The following is a 15,705-nucleotide window of genomic DNA, read 5'->3' as shown; positions in this document are numbered from 1 at the left end:
TCAGTGAGCTGACATTTCCCAAACACACCGAAGGACCCCTAGCTCGCCTCAGGGACCACAGAAGAGGATGCCGTGAGTGCTCGCTGGCTCAGCAGAGACTGTCTTGGCATCTTGCAGAGTCCCAGGGGATTGACAAAAGAATGGTCGCTGCTTGGCAGGTGATGTGTTGTGGCTGCTGACAGCTGGAAGCCACACCGCCTCAGCTGTCCTTTTGAGCCCATCTTCTTCCAGTGAGGACAATGTTCTCAAGGTGAAAATGTCAACAGAAATGATTCAAAGTGGAACTAAGACCCAGCATTGGGGGCAAATATAAAGCAATCCTTGTGGCTATTTAAAAAAAAACAAACAAAACAAAAAACCCAACTCTGAAAGACTTCTGGGTCATCATCTATGAGTTGAGAGACCCAGACTCTAGAACCAGTCAAGGGTCCGGGAGAAACCATGATGAACAGAAGTGCCTGAAGGGCAGAGACAGGCAAAGACTGCCCTGATTTCTTAAAGTAAGAACAAATGGGCCCTGGAAACTTTACATGGTAAGTCTGATGATGCCTCAGGGCTGGTGATATGCACTTAGCAGAGACAGAGGGGATAACTCAGCCACTAGCATGGATAAGCATACAAAGCTAGTCCTATTTTCTCACTTATTGTTTTACTATGAAAGTGTGGCAGATAGGATATGGTTTGCAAGAAAGCGAGTTTTAAATTTTTCCTGTACCTATCTCAGGGTCTCATTTTCAGAAACCTTAATCTAATTATATTTGGGGAAAGACAATGACATTTCTTTTTTTTTTTTTAATTTTTTTTTATTTATTTATGATAGTCACAGAGAGAGAGAGAGAGAGAGAGAGAGAGAGGCAGAGACACAGGCAGAGGGAGAAGCAGGCTCCATGCACCGGAAGCCTGACGTGGGATTCGATCCCGGGTCTCCAGAATCGCGCCCTGGGCCAAAGGCAGGCGCCAAACCGCTGCGCCACCCAGGGATCCCGACAATGACATTTCTAAGATATCAAAGTCATTTTGTAATTAAAACCTGGTCTCAAAAACAAAAACAAAAACAAAAAAAACACACCTTGGTCTCATTAAGGATTCCCCTCCCTTCCCTTCTCTTCCCCTGGGGTGAATTACAAGCTCTGGGTTTATACAAAGGCCACCGTTGAATGAGGAAAGGTATTTACCTCTCCATCTTAATATAGCCTGGTCTGGACTCCCTTGAAATGTAGAATAGACTTAAGGTAATTAAAGGACAGTTGCCTCTATGTCCACATCTGCTAAGAGTCTCTGGTCTGGTCCTTCTACTGTCTTCTATCGAGTGGTCTCTTCTCCATCTGTGAAAGTAAGAGGACTTCACCCTTCAATGCTTTCTCAGCTAAATTCCCATTTTACTTGGGACACTGGGAGTGTTCAACTGCTCTCACCCTCTCCCTGGAGGGAGTTACAGAAGGCCGTGTGTGCCCACACCATCCTCATCCCATGCCCCTGGGTGCACATAGCCTCTCTGCAAAGCAGCTTTCTTCCAGAGCTCCCGCTGGGCAGCAGGTTCCTGGTTCCCTCTCCTCTCAGATCCCCAAAGGTAACATTCAGTTATCTCCATCCCCTTCTTGATTTGACCTATGATTGTTGGCAGGGGACATGTTCCCCACCTCCAGCACCTAATTCTCTTCACATTCTCCTTCCCCTTTCCATACCAGGGGGAAAGAGGGAAGAGGTATGGAGAATGGGGACTAACTCTGTTTGGTCTTGAGGCACTTGAAACTTTTTCCCGTCTTTTGACTTTTTGATCCTTAATTTCATTTCTGGTTCCAAAATTCCCGTGAAATATTGGAAAGCTCAAGTTGACTGGCTGCATGCAAAGTGGTCACCAGCAAAAAGAAAGGGCAGCAAAAGTGAATTTGTTGAAATCTCACCATAACTTCCTACCTGGAAAAGACCCACAGTAGAAAATTTGGATAATATACAAAGGTAGATTCATTCACCATTTAGATACTAGATACTCTAGACAGACTAGATATCTAGATTGGGAGATTAGGCAAACGGTGTAAATATCAAACACCTCCATTCCAACAAGGCAGACACTCACCAGATGGGCTGTGGAATCAAGTGATTTTGTAGCTGACTGAACAACCTGCTGGAAGCATTTTGAATTCTAGATCAATTTCTCCCTGGGAGGAGATCGTTAATGCTGTGCGACACAGCTTCGTACTGTACTGCATTCTGTTCAACAATTCCATTGCCGAGAACAGAAGACGTGATTCCCGAGTTTGTAGTTGGCCCACGGCTAGGAAAGACAGACTGGCCGTAACAATGGGCTGAGACTAACTTCATGAAACTCAGTTCAATACTAATGATGTCTTCCAGTTACATTTAATAATGTCACAGCTACAAGATAGAGGTGGCCCAGTGAAATAGTAAAGGGACACCAAATTCCTTAGAAGACCTAAACATAATAGTAATATGTGCCAACAGTGAGATATGATAGTTGGGAAGTCTTGTGGGTTTGGGCTGTGTTAATAGATCAGTGTCCACAGAAATAGTTGTCTCCTTGTAGTTTGTCCTGGAAAACTGCTTATTCCTTCAATCCAACCTCCAAGTGGTGTAGTTCCTCCTCAACAGCAAACCATAGCACTTCACTGCCTCCACAAGAAAGCTTACACTCTTTTCATGGTGTACCATGTCCTTCATAATCTGCCACAACTGCCTGGCCTCATGGATCATTGCTTTGGTCTCCTGCCTGCTGTCTCATTTCAAACATCGAGCAACTCCTTCCACACGCATTTTTTGGGCCTTCGTTACTTTGTCCAGGTCATCCTTGTCTAAATTTTCACCTCTGCTGTGAAGCATGGGAAAGTATGTATAGGAAGGGATGCTGACTGTTGGGCTAGAGCTTTGGGGTGGTGGGTGGGTGCAGACAACAGAACCCCATGGAGTCAGCAGCAACACAGCTTGAGAACCCACCTGACATAAGAGGCAAAGAGAAGAGTTATGCTAAATTGGGGAAGCCAGGTGCTGAGTGGGTGCCAAAGGGAGATGTCAAAGATATGGGAAAGAGACCAGAATTCAAAGAAAGGTGAGTGGGAAGAAAGGGAGCTGCCTACCTGGTATGCCTGCCACCTTTGCTATCTTTCTTTTTATTTTTTAAAGATTTTTATTTCTACAGAGAGAGCATGAACAGGAGGGGCAGAAAGGGGGAAGAGAGGGAATCCCAAGCAGACTCCATGCTGAGTGTGGAGCCTGAAGCTGGGGCTCAATCCCAGGACCTTGAAATCATGACCTGAGCTGAAACCAAGAGTCAGATGCTTAACTGAATGAGTTGCCCAGGTGCCCCGACTTTTGCTATCTTAATCATCTCCGCAAACCTTTTTAATCTTTATCTTCTCCCTCTCTCCTGATGCCAAGACAGAGATGACCTCTCCCTTCCCTCTGGCAGCTCTGTACTTTGAATATTTTTCTATTAGATCTCATATGACCCAGATTTTCAAGTATTTGTTTATATTTCCAATTCTCACATTAGATTGAACTCTTATTTGATAAAGGGGCTGTGATTTACCTATATTATCCCAGGTCTAGCCCATAGTACTACATTTGTACCACAGTATCTGGCACATAGCCCACAACTATACTACACAATACTACACACACACACCAACATTTATATTTATATATACAAACACACACACATGTGTTTCATAAATGGTATTTCTATCTTAAGTCTTGCCCGAAAACCATATTTCTCAAGGCATCATGCCAATATTAGCATATAAGAATATCCTAATCTGTTTCATTGTCTAGAGAATCAACTTAAAAAAATACATTATTGAACAGAAAATGCTTTTAAATCCATGTTCAAAAAAAAAATAAATCCATGTTTGGAATTAGTCGTATCTCCAAATGGCATTTGGATCATAAGGTGTCATCACGTACACTCATGACTACTTAGCACCTACTTAAGTGAATCGAAGTCTTCTACTGGGAAGGAAACAAAGTACTCAATTTTAACACAAAACACTTCCACGCTGTTCTTCAAATCTTGACTATGTGGGTGGGCTGATTCCCTACCATAGAAACGTGCTATTTTATTATTGCTCTCACATTTGCCTTTACCATATTTATACATACGTTTACTTTGGTAGAATAAACTTCAGAAAGTGTTCTACGTTAGAGAAGTTCATGGGCCACTGTTCTTGTCAATTATTTCTCATCTGCTCTTCGGAGCATGGAGTCTGAGCTACAACATTAAAAATGTTCCTTTTACTCTTAATGCTAATAAGTTTTAGTAATTCCTTTATTCTACAATTATCAGTTGAGTACCCATTATGTATTAGGCACTATTTGGGGTGCTGGGAATACGTCAAATAACAGAGTTGTAAACACCCTGCCCTCAAGGACCTTATGTTCTAGTACAGAGAACAGAAAAAAAAATAAATAAATATACAATATTATACCAAATAGTGACAAATGCTATAAAGAAAAATAAATGGGGTAAGGAGGACAGAGAATGACGGTGATTACTATTTTAGATGGCCTGTCCAGACGAGATCTCAAAGGAGGGGTAATATTTGGGCAAAGAACTGAATGAAGTGAGGCAATCACGCTAATTTCTGGAATGAGAGTGTTCCAGGTGGAAGAAACAGCAAGTGGAAAAGCCCTGAGGCAGGAGCATGCTGGGAGTGTTTGAGGAAAGGGAGACCGTATCACTGTTAGCCTGGTGAATGAGGAGATAACAACTGAGTCTGGAGAAATTGCCAGAGGCCAGATCTTATAGAGGCAGGATAGGATTTCAGATTTTATTCTCAGTGTGAGGAGAGTCATTGGAGACTTGAGCAGCTGGTGACATGATGTGATTTGAATTTTAAAAGGGTCACTCTAGCTGCTGAGAAAGGGAGAGCAGAATAAAGCCAGATGCTGGTAGGTGGTAAGGAATATGGTGGGACTGATGAATCCAGGATGCATCCGCTTCTTCATTTTGTTTGTTGTAGAAAGCAGCTCTCTTCCATAATTCTATGTGCCCCAGTCTCTTCCCTCGGGAGGACTGCCTTCGGAGCAGCTCCAGGATGACAGCAATTCCTCCTCTGCTGGTGTCAGCAAAGACAGATCTGTCTTCTCGTCCTCTGCACTCTGTCTGGGATTTCCTCAAGGGGCTGACGCTTCTCTCGTATTGGCTTGAGTCGATGGAGGCCCCATTTATCAGGCCTGCAGATTTTCTGTTAATATAATTGATGAGGTCCTCAGCTACCTGACACTTTCCTTCCTAGGAATTCCGTTGATTAAACCAAATCCAAGATGAGAGTCCATCAGATCTGCTGAGTCACTGCAATGTGACAGCAGAAGGGCAGAAAGACCATGTCTGTGGACTTTGGGGCCTTGTCCGCTACCTGGTCTTTCACACACGACTAAATTTATGATGTCTCAACAAGATGTACCTACTGCAAGGTTGGGGTGGTGTCCCACACAAGACGGTAAGAACTCTGGGCCTGGGTGGGGCTCTTCCCAAACCATTCATATGTGGTCTACAAAGGCAAAGTGGCCAATTTCACTACCTATAATGGTCAAATAAGCTCCTGTCAGCATTATCCTCCTGAAGATAACAACCATAAACTCTGAATATAAAACAACTACCTGAAAGCACCCAAGAACAATGAAAAAAAAAAAAAGACACATTTATTGTGAGGAGAAACAGTCTGCCATAGACCTTAAGTGCCCCTGTACACTGGGAGGTGGCATAGACCCATAACCTTCTTTCTGGGTGTGCCTAGGCCAGAAGGTCCTGACCACTCATAACCTGAGCCATTACTCAGAATTGAATTTGTAGTAAGCAAATGTGGGATTATAGAAGGTCTCCCTCAAAGAATAGGCTTCTTAACTGTTTAACATAAACGAGATTCCCCAAACCCAGTGTTCCTGTCCTGTAATGCAACCCACTGTGTGTGCAGGCTTCTATCTGGCCAGGCCCATGGAGTCATCGTTGTGGGACTTGGGGGCCAGCAGGAATCAATGCCAACATGTGGATACCAATAATGTTTCCTATGCCAGGAGTAATAAAGCCCTTCTTTCTGACCTATGAAATAGTGACAGGCTTATTTATTGGCTGGTAAGTAGGATAAAATAAAATCTCAGATCTTGACAGAAGGGAGTCGACACTTGAAAGAAGGGAATGGAAGCAGATAGATTTTGCATTTTCATGACTTCTGGCCTGACAGCAGGTTTCATCTATGTCCTGTGGAGTGGTTGAGACTCTGCTAGAAAGACTGTAGTCTTTCTGGGTTAAAGAATCAGAGGGCAAAGTTTGGGCAGCCACACCCACTGGAAAGCAAAAGGGAAATCACAGAAATGAGAGCCAGAGGGAGGAACTATAAATTCTGTCTATTAATTCTGCCCAAATGTCTGGCTGACCTCTGAACCACGCATTTGCAAGGCAGACTCCAGATGGCCCAGGAGAGACTAAACTTTCAGAAATGAGATTGCAGCTGCTGCCCAGGAGACAGAGTTTGTACTCTGAATTCAATTATGTTAAGTGCCTGCTATAACAACAGCAACAACCCTATGGAGAAATAGAATAGCATCCAGAATCTCCACAGACAACACTTACAATGTCCAGAATATAATCCAAAGTTACTCGACATACAAAGAAATGAGAAAATAGGACCCATTCTCAAGATTTAAAAATGCAAACAAAAACACAAACAGAATGACCATGAGATGACTGAGACATTGGGATTAGCAGGCAAGGATTTTGAAACAGCAATTCCATCTCTCTGCTCACGGGTGGAAAGGAAAATATGCTCATCATGAATATAAAGGAAGTTTCTATTAGTTTGCAAATGAAAGCTATGTATTTTTTTTAAAGATGCAAATTCCAGAATCAAGTAATATAATTTACGGGAAAATAATCACTACATGGGTAGATTTTCAGAAGCATCACTTCACATCCTCCTTCTGCTTCACTCCATTGCTGCTCAGAAGCTTGCCAATTGGGGTGGGGGCAGTGGCGGTGGCGGTGGTGATGGCCATGGCAAGGATTTGAGGACTCCGATGTGCACTGGATCCTCTGCCATGGCCATCCTTCTTCTTGAGAATGGAGATAGAAGGAAAAAATAAAATTGGAGCCACATAAATAGAAATTTCCCAATTAAAAAAAAAAAAGAATAAAAGATTTAAAAAATAATCAGTCCTCCAAGGACTTAAGGAATAATATTCAAAGGTCTAACATATATGTAATTGAATATGAGAGAGAATACAATTAAAGAAGTAATTACTGAAAGTTTCCCATATTTTTGGTGAAGACATTAATTTACAGAAGGTCAGCAAACCCTAGATAGGATAAATATAAAGAAAACCATCCCTAGGCGCATTTTATAGTCAAAGTCCCAAAAAGCAAAGATACAGAAAAAATTTGAATGTAGCCAGACACGCACGACACATTATCAAGATGGTAACAGTGGTTCAGGTCATTTAACTTCTCAATAGAAACTGTAGAGGCCGGGGACCTGTAGAATAAGCTCTTTAAATTATTGGGGGTGGGAGTTTTGGGAGGGATTCAATCCAGAATTCTATATCCTGGAAAAAGACAAAATAAAAACATTTTTCAGACAAAAGACAAAATTTGTCCCCATCAGATATTTAGTGTAAGAAATGCTAAAGGAGGATCCCTGCGTGGCGCAGCGGTTTGGCGCCTGCCTTTGGCCCAGGGCGCGATCCTGGAGACCCGGGATCGAGTCCCACGTCGGGCTCCCAGTGCATGGAGCCTGCTTCTCCCTCTGCCTATGTCTCTGCCTCTCTCTCTCACTGTGTGCCTATCATAAATAAAAAAAAAGAAAAGAAAAGAAAAGAAATGCTAAAGGAGTAGCATTTCAGGTAGAAAGAAAACAATACCAGACAAATAATTATTAGGAAAGAATGAAGAGTGCTAGAAATGGCAAATATGTGGGCAAATAGAAAAGACGATTTTTTTCCCTCTGAATTTCTTTAAAATCATTGGACTCTATGAAGTAAAACTTCTAACATTGTCTCAAGGGGCTAAAGTATATATAATCTAAATGGTGTGGGGTGCCTGTAAATGGACCTATATATTTGCAAAGTTTCTATGTTATATACACATATATTAAAAATATATACATATTTTTAAGATTTTATTTATTCATGAGACACAGAGAGAGAGAGAGAGAGAGAGAGGCAGAGGGAGAAAGAAGCAGGCTCCATGCAGGGAGCCCCACACGGGACTTGATCCCAGGTCTCCAGGATCACACCCTGGGCTGAAGGCAGCACTAAACCTCTGAGCCACCCAGGTTGCCCTAAAATACATATATTTAACATATATGTTAAAATTTAACTCTAAATAAACTATAAAAAGCTAAGGAACGTATATTATACTCCCTAGAGAAACCATTATTAAAGATAACGAAAAGTCATGTAACTAAAAAGACAATAGGTAAACTAAAATACATTTCTTTAAAAAACACAATTTTAAAATGCCAAAATAAGATAGTAAGGAAGAACAAAGATAAAAGAGCAGAGGGATAAACAGAAAGCCTAATTCTAACATAAATCCAATATTATTAACAATTACATTAAATGTTAATAGACTAAACACCCTGACGAAAAGGCAGAGTTTGTTAGAAGGAATGAAAAAGCAAGATCCAAATGTATGCTGTCTTCAAGAGATGCACTAGGTATATAAAGGTAGGTTCAAAGTAAATGGGTAGAAAAAGTTATGCAATGTCAACAGTAAGGTGGTGGTGGCTGGGGCGGCCATATTAATATGTTAATAAAAGATAAAGTAGACTTTAAGACCAACAGTATTCCCAGAAATAAAGTGACACATTTTATAATGATAAAAAGGTTAATTCATCAGGAGGACATAACAGCGATTAGTATGTACATCTTAACAGACCTTCAACAATGTATGCAACAATTGAAAAATCAAAGAGAGAAATAAGCCATTCCGCTTTCAGCAACTGCTAGAGCAACTAGACCAAAAAGCATCCGTTAAAAATATCCCAGTCTACATTGTAGGCCCCCAATTAAAAAGCCCAGCCTATACAACTGTCACTGACAGTGTTCTGGGGACATCTTTGGAGTTTCACATATGGAAATAAGTGTCCAGAATAAACTAGACGTGTCCATCATGGGCCCACCCAGGCCTCCGGTTCCCTTTCATGGAAAATGTCACACTCGTGACCTCACTGAAGCAGCAGGGAGAAAGTCGTCATCATCATGAGGATCCCATTCCCTGCTGCTACCGCCCCTGCACCCTGAAAGCTTGCTGGGACCAGAACGGGCACGTCCCTACGGGCACTGAGAGCTCTTCGTTCGTGCCAGTGTTCGAGAAGGCATTTCTTCTCGGTGTCAAGGACTCTGCCAGAACTGAGCTAACGGCCAGAAGCTGGACCTATCTGATGCTCTTTCACAGCCCTTCTAGCTGGAGACACTGAGAAAACAAGGTTGCCAGCAGGCAGCACTGGAGCTGAGAAGATCTATAGAAATGTCACCGCGAAGAGAGTTAGGAGTTCTAGGTTTTGAATAGGCAGGTCCAATCTGCTAGGTGCACACACACACACACACACACACACAAGAGAAGAAAGAAATGAAGTCCGAGATCTAGAAGTAGGCAGCAGACACCCAGGGGTAGCTACGTCTGACTGGTGGAGAAGCCCCCACCACTGGGGATGCTGCACCAGCTCCCGTTTCTGAGGTTTCTAGAGCTGCCTGGTATCTACTCAGAGGAGACTTGGCTGTTCCTTGGTTTCCTTGGAGTCCTGTGAGGCTTGTCATTCCTGGTCTATCACATTATGGGTATCTGAACAGTAAACCTCATCTTACTTGAGCCGAAGCAAGTGAGCCCTTTGTTTTGTGCAATTAACTTAATTAGCTCGCAGTTATTAATAAAATTCAGGCTCTGCTGCTCAGTGCTTACCAACTCTAGGAGTTGGTATTAGGATTTTAATTTGGTGAAGACATCAATTTACAGATTCAAGAAGGTCAGCAAACTCCAAGCAAGATAAATACAAAGAAAATCATCCTTAAGTATAATAAAATTGCTAGAAACCAAAGAGAAAAACTTGAATGCAGCCAAAGGCACAGGACACATCTTAGGCTTTCATGTTATGCTAAAGCCTTTACATTCCTTAATGTAGAAACAGCACTATTTTAAAATACAAAATTTGCATTTCTTAATATATAAAATTTATTTTTTTAACATGAAACAAGTATTCAAAGGAAACCAAGGAAATTAATTTCTAAATGTTTCTGAAACACATTAAATAATAGTATCCATTTCTTCTTGGCCTATGAGTCACATTTATTTTGAAAGAGACTTGTGAGAGACATATGCTTCTCAGTAAAGTCTAACAATAAAAATAGTGGCATGTATATTGCAGTTTATAAATAAAAATGGACATAACTAGAACAAGACTCGTAAGTTGCTGTAGAGTAATTATTGACGTACAGGAAAAATTAAAAGGCACTAGACTGGGTTTGGGTCTTAGATTTTTCTACTTGTCTACCTAAAAGATACCAGAATAGCTCCTCTGAGCCTCAGTTTCCTCATCTGTAAGACTGCAATAATAGTATCTACCTCATACAGTTGTGTGAAGATTAAATAAAACAATATATGTATGAAGTGCTTCATAGCACATGCAGCACAGAACAAATCCTCAATGAATGAGGATTGTCATCCTCGCACCCTTGGGCTCACATGGCAACTGGAACTCAGTTCCGTAATGTTAGGGACTGAAGTCTCATAAGCCCTCGCTTGGAAGAGAAAGGGGAGGAGGGAAATGCAGAGAAGGAGGTGTTTGAAGACCGTCTAAGCAGGGTTGCAGTGGGGTCAACAAAAAAAACAAGCTCCTCTGGCCCTCACTCTCGAGGAAGGGCCTGGAATAAACCTCTCAGGGCAGGAATTAACTCTTGCCTTTACATCCCTGGTGCATGGTGGAGACTTTGGCCCAATAAACGTCAGTTGAATGAATGAATAATATTGCAACAAAGAACCATCATAACATGGCTATGGCTGTGAAACAAAGTCCCCAAGCTAGCAGAGCCCTGGGAAACAGGGGTGCCCTTGGACAGCTGGCTCCCGTATGGTACCAGTGGGAAAACTGTCAGCCAGGTGAGTGTATGGCATCAAGTTATCATCCTTGGCACCGAGCAGGTGCTCAATACCTACTGAATGATGAGTGCATGAAGAACTATGGCATCCTCTGAAGAACCTGTTCATCAAAATCACGAAAATGTCACTAATTCGTGGGAAGCAGATATGGGCAACATTTGTGGATGTTATAGATGGATAGAAATTCTAGAACAGAGTCAAATGAAATCGTTTTGTACTTATCTATTTTGCTTCCTAATTAAAGTGCCTTGCAATATAGATCAATTTAGAAAATAGGGCTTGGCCGACCACAGGCTTGAGAGAGCCAAGCTGTTGCTAAGGACAGGATGAACTTGAATTATTTAAATGAAAATACTTGCCTACCCATTCAGCTCAAAAAGATGCTGACATAGCAGCATCTAGAGTTTGGCTTTTATTTTCCTACTAATTCTGACTCACATTTCTGACAAGGCCCTAAAAGCACACCCAACTCTTCATGTATTTTCCTAAAACACAGTGTTATCCTGAGAGCAAATGTTAAAAAATGCGAAATAAATTGTTCCAGTTTTTGACAATTGTTCTATATGAGGTTCCTCGGCTTTAAGAAGCAGTAATAACACATAAGTGAAGGAATTAAAAAGAAAATGCTCTACATGTTTGAAACGCTGTAAAAAAAATCACAAGAACTTTGTTTCTTTATAATACCTGATATGAAGCCATTTCCATAATGATTCTCTTTCTGGTTGTTCTAAAAGCAGCAGGAGGTATTGAAAAAGGCAGCCTTGGGGTAGAAATGCAAATTCCTGTTATTATAAAAGTATGGAAAGATTGCTTGGGACCAAGAAAGTCAAGGTCTGCCTAGGCTATTATAACAGGAACCGAGGTGGAGTTGCCACATGCAATGTTCCTAATGCACTTCTCTGGGTATTTCACAATAAGCCATTACCATGGCAACTTAACCTCCAACCACACAAAAGAAACACCTCAAATTCTTTCTTCAGAATGACACAAATCTCACACAGGATCAAGGGATTGGTTTTAAAAATACTTCTCTAATGCTATTTTTAATGGCTGAAAAATAGATTTAGGAAGGGAGGTGGTCAGTGTAGACAGATGAACCAAGCACATGAAGGACTGTTAGACATTTTCACAGTTTTAAAGGACTTGTGGTTCTACTCTAATGATGTAAATAAATACACATCTGTGTACACCGGTTAGAGAAGGGTGTGGTGAGGAAGAGGGTTATTTTCACCCCCCAGATACCAACAGAATAGAAGTGCCACAGTTTTAGGTAATTCCAACCCACTCCAGTCTTTGTCTTTAATACCTGTCATCTTACTTCAAGGATCTTCGTGGTAACCAGTCGCTCATCTGCACACAGCAGTGTGGGGTGGGGTTGGGGGAGGGGGGGAAGAACTCATTTCCTATGGGAGTCATTTCCTACATGAGTCCCAAATCATGAAAAATTAGGGATTCAGGAGTCAAACGGTAGAGGGAGAGCCGGCCAGAGCGCCCAGGGACCTGGTGACCAGGGCACAAGGGCGGCCGGTTCGCAGGCACAGCCAGTTCACGCCAATTCGACCTCTTGGGAAAACGCCAGACCCATGGGCTTCCTCTTGGCACATCATAGCATCATCTTTTAATAAAAGGAGAGCTGAGATGTCGTAAGCGAAGCAGCCTCCGCGACAGCATAACGTGTCCCTGGAGCACGCTGGGCCCGCCGTGAGCGAAGGCAGCAGCCTCAGGAAGGAGGTGACGCGGGGACACCAGGAGCCTTTGAGGAGCCCCGGAACTCCTGCTCCTGAATGTCGCGTTTCTGGTGGGAATTCTCTTGGGATCCTGTGGTTCCCTCAAAGTGCTCTCGAGAGGTGGGTGAGAATGCTCGTGTGAAGCTTTAAAGAGCATCCTGCAGGCCTGAGTGGTTCGGCATCCCGCCTCACTATGTGTATTTTGAGTTCAGTCGCATCAAACGTTCACTCAACAAACTCAAAGTCAATAAGAGGTACTGAGTCAGAGAAGGGAAAGGAGGAAAAATAACTCAAGCTGTTCTGTTGGTGATTTCCTTCAGCCAAGGACTGTTCGGGATGAGACAAGGTGGAGAGTCTGGTGTTCCCTCCGAGGGACCTGTGGCTGACGCACAGCAAGCACCTCCCTGGGCTTAAGCGATCCTCACGCTCACGGCCCTGACCACGGGCTGACTTCTACACCCCGTGGCCTCCAACGTGGAATGTTCCCAGATGATTTTCAAGGGTAATTTTGGCTACACCTGTCTTTCTCCTTACCTGCTGACTTTGGAACATAATTGACACGTAACACGTGCCTCCACTATTTTTAATTTTAGGATAGGTCAGAGGTCCTTGACTTCCTGGAACCAGGCTTTCTGGTCCCTTTAAAATATCATTTCCACTACCTGAAATTTAAAACTCAAAAAATAATCCCGCTTATAAATAGAGCGAGGCTCCAAAGTTTATTTGCAAGCTGGCTGTTTAGAACTCAGAATGCGTTTTGCTATAAAAACAAATGTTATAAATGGTGCAAAAGGTATGTGGGTTCCCAGAATAGCCTACAGACGTCTTTGTTCTGAAATTTAAACATTTGCAAAGGAAGACGAGAAGGAAAAGGTAACAAGGGTGTAGGGGAGGAAGCGTAGTATAATGACAGAGCACTCGTGCCAGGCTATCCGTGTCCAGACACCGTCACTTGCTGGTTTCTGGCCGTGACCAAGCTCGTCTCCCTGTAGCTCAGTTCGCTCATCTCTAAAATGGGAGAGAATGCCTCCGGGCACGTGTGAGGATATAAGCAGCCAATATGATGCACGGTGCCCAGAAAAGGGGCTCTGGGCTTGCTCACATGGCCGTTTCCCTGGGTGTGAGCGGCTCTCACACTCCAGCATGTCCACTGCCTTTGCCTCTCCAAACACCAGCCATTTCCCAGAGGGGGAATTCTGAAATCTTAACCAAACCCATGCCCACCACACAAACAATCACTCTAAAGGATATTTGCTTTCACTTGAAGAAAAGGAGACGGGTGTGCTGAAGGCAAGGAAGCCTGGGAAATGCTCCCCTCCCCGGCCAGCCTCTGCGCTGACCCCCTTCTACCTGCCTCCAGCCTGGGGCTTCTGGAGCACATGGAAGAGGGAGGAGAACTTCCAGCCCACTTCCCAACCCCCCTGGAGGGTGTTTATAGAGCAGCCCCCGGGCAGTAAGGACAGAGGGAGGAGGGAGAACTCTTCCAGCTACTTTTGGGGGCTTGGCCCGCAGCCCTTCCCCCCACGCGCAGCCAGCACTGCTCACAATCCTGCTGGGTGGCCTCCCACCTTCTAGGTCTTCTCCGTGATCTCCCAAGTATTCTCTGTGGGAAAATGGCAAAAGACTGCAGGTTGTCCCCAGGTAAGAACACCCAGAACCTGCGTGGACCCTCCTCACCACTTTCTCGAGCTCAGGGAGAAAAGAGAAAAAAAAAAAAAAAAAAGGCATCCTTAAATAAAACCTACTTTGAGGAAGAAAACAGCATTTCCTGACCTCTTTTCAGCACGTTAGAGTACATACCAATGCTTGCACCATCCATCCACCCATCTGTCCATCCATTCATCCATCCGTCTGCTCATTCAGTAAATTCAAATCTTTGGGAATACCTTCTGGAGCAACCCATAGTACATATTTATAATAGGATAATCAGATTTTGTTAAGGAGTTCATCTTAATTGCCATACTCCTTTGTACACGAAGTCAGGCTCACAATAGTTACTGTCAAGTTTTTAATATTAAAAAAAAAATAAGTAAACCTTTTATTTCTTTGTTTTTGTTAAAGGGAAAGTTCCTGCCCTCCAGGAGCTTGCAGTTTAGACCAAGGAGAGCAAACCGCCAGCCTAGATCAGGGGCAGCCCTACTGTGTCCAGGTGCCGGCCGACCGCAGCTTTGCTGGCCAGTGTCAGTGCAGCAGGGCCGCAGCGGGGTCACCTGCGGTTCAGGGTCCGGGCCCGTCCCTCTGCCGCACAGCACCGTGTCAGGGCCTGGAGACCCCGCAGTCTGTGGGAAGGGCGTTTGGTATCTGTGAACATACTTCTCATTACCTGGAGCAGGGCCCGTTCTGCTCCCGCCTTGAGGGAGGTGGCCAGTCACCTGGATGTATAAGGATGCTCACAGTGTGGCAGAGCCTTAGCATCAACGTCAAAACTATGCCATCAAGACAGACTGCATGCTTAATTGGAAATCTAGAACACATGGTACCCATAGTTGAGCCGTTTCTAGGCTGTGTGTTTCCTTCCACTTGATTTACCGGGGGATTTGGAACAAGATTAAAAAAAAAAAAAAAAGGGATCCCTGGGTGGCGCAGCGGTTTGGCGCCTGCCTTTGGCCCAGGGCGCGATCCTGGAGACCTGGGATCGAATCCCATGTCGGGCTCCCGGTGCATGGAGCCTGCTTCTCCCTCTGCCTATGTCTCTGCCTCTCTCTCTCTCTCTGTGTGTGTGTGACTATCATAAATAAATAAATAAATAATTAAAAAAAATACAGATCATGGGCACCTGGGTGGCTCACTTGGTTTGGTTGAGCAGTTGACTCTTGATTTCAGTTCGGGTCATGATCTCAGGGTTGTGGGATCGAGCCCTGTGTCAGGCTCCAACCT

General features: G+C 43.5%; 1 protein-coding gene and 1 long non-coding RNA gene across 5 annotated transcripts in view; both read right to left on the bottom strand.

Moving 5' to 3' along the window:
• KCNAB1 (potassium voltage-gated channel subfamily A regulatory beta subunit 1) overlaps positions 1 to 15,705 on the bottom strand; it is a 359,570-nt gene that overhangs the window by 188,984 nt on the left and 154,881 nt on the right. The gene's annotated exons all lie outside the window — the stretch shown is intronic.
• LOC112652492 (uncharacterized) lies at positions 826 to 12,096 on the bottom strand. The gene is made up of 4 exons (XR_003131503.3): positions 11,786 to 12,096; positions 4,114 to 4,222; positions 1,176 to 1,325; positions 826 to 998 (listed from the first exon to the last, which is right to left on the bottom strand). It is a non-coding gene; the product is annotated as an uncharacterized LOC112652492 (long non-coding RNA).

Source organism: Canis lupus, chromosome 23 (assembly GCF_003254725.2).
Source record: "Canis lupus dingo isolate Sandy chromosome 23, ASM325472v2, whole genome shotgun sequence".
Classification (NCBI taxonomy): Eukaryota; Metazoa; Chordata; class Mammalia; order Carnivora; family Canidae; genus Canis; species Canis lupus.
Note: the sequence above shows the minus strand (reverse complement) of the source record. Positions and strands in the feature narration are given on the sequence as shown.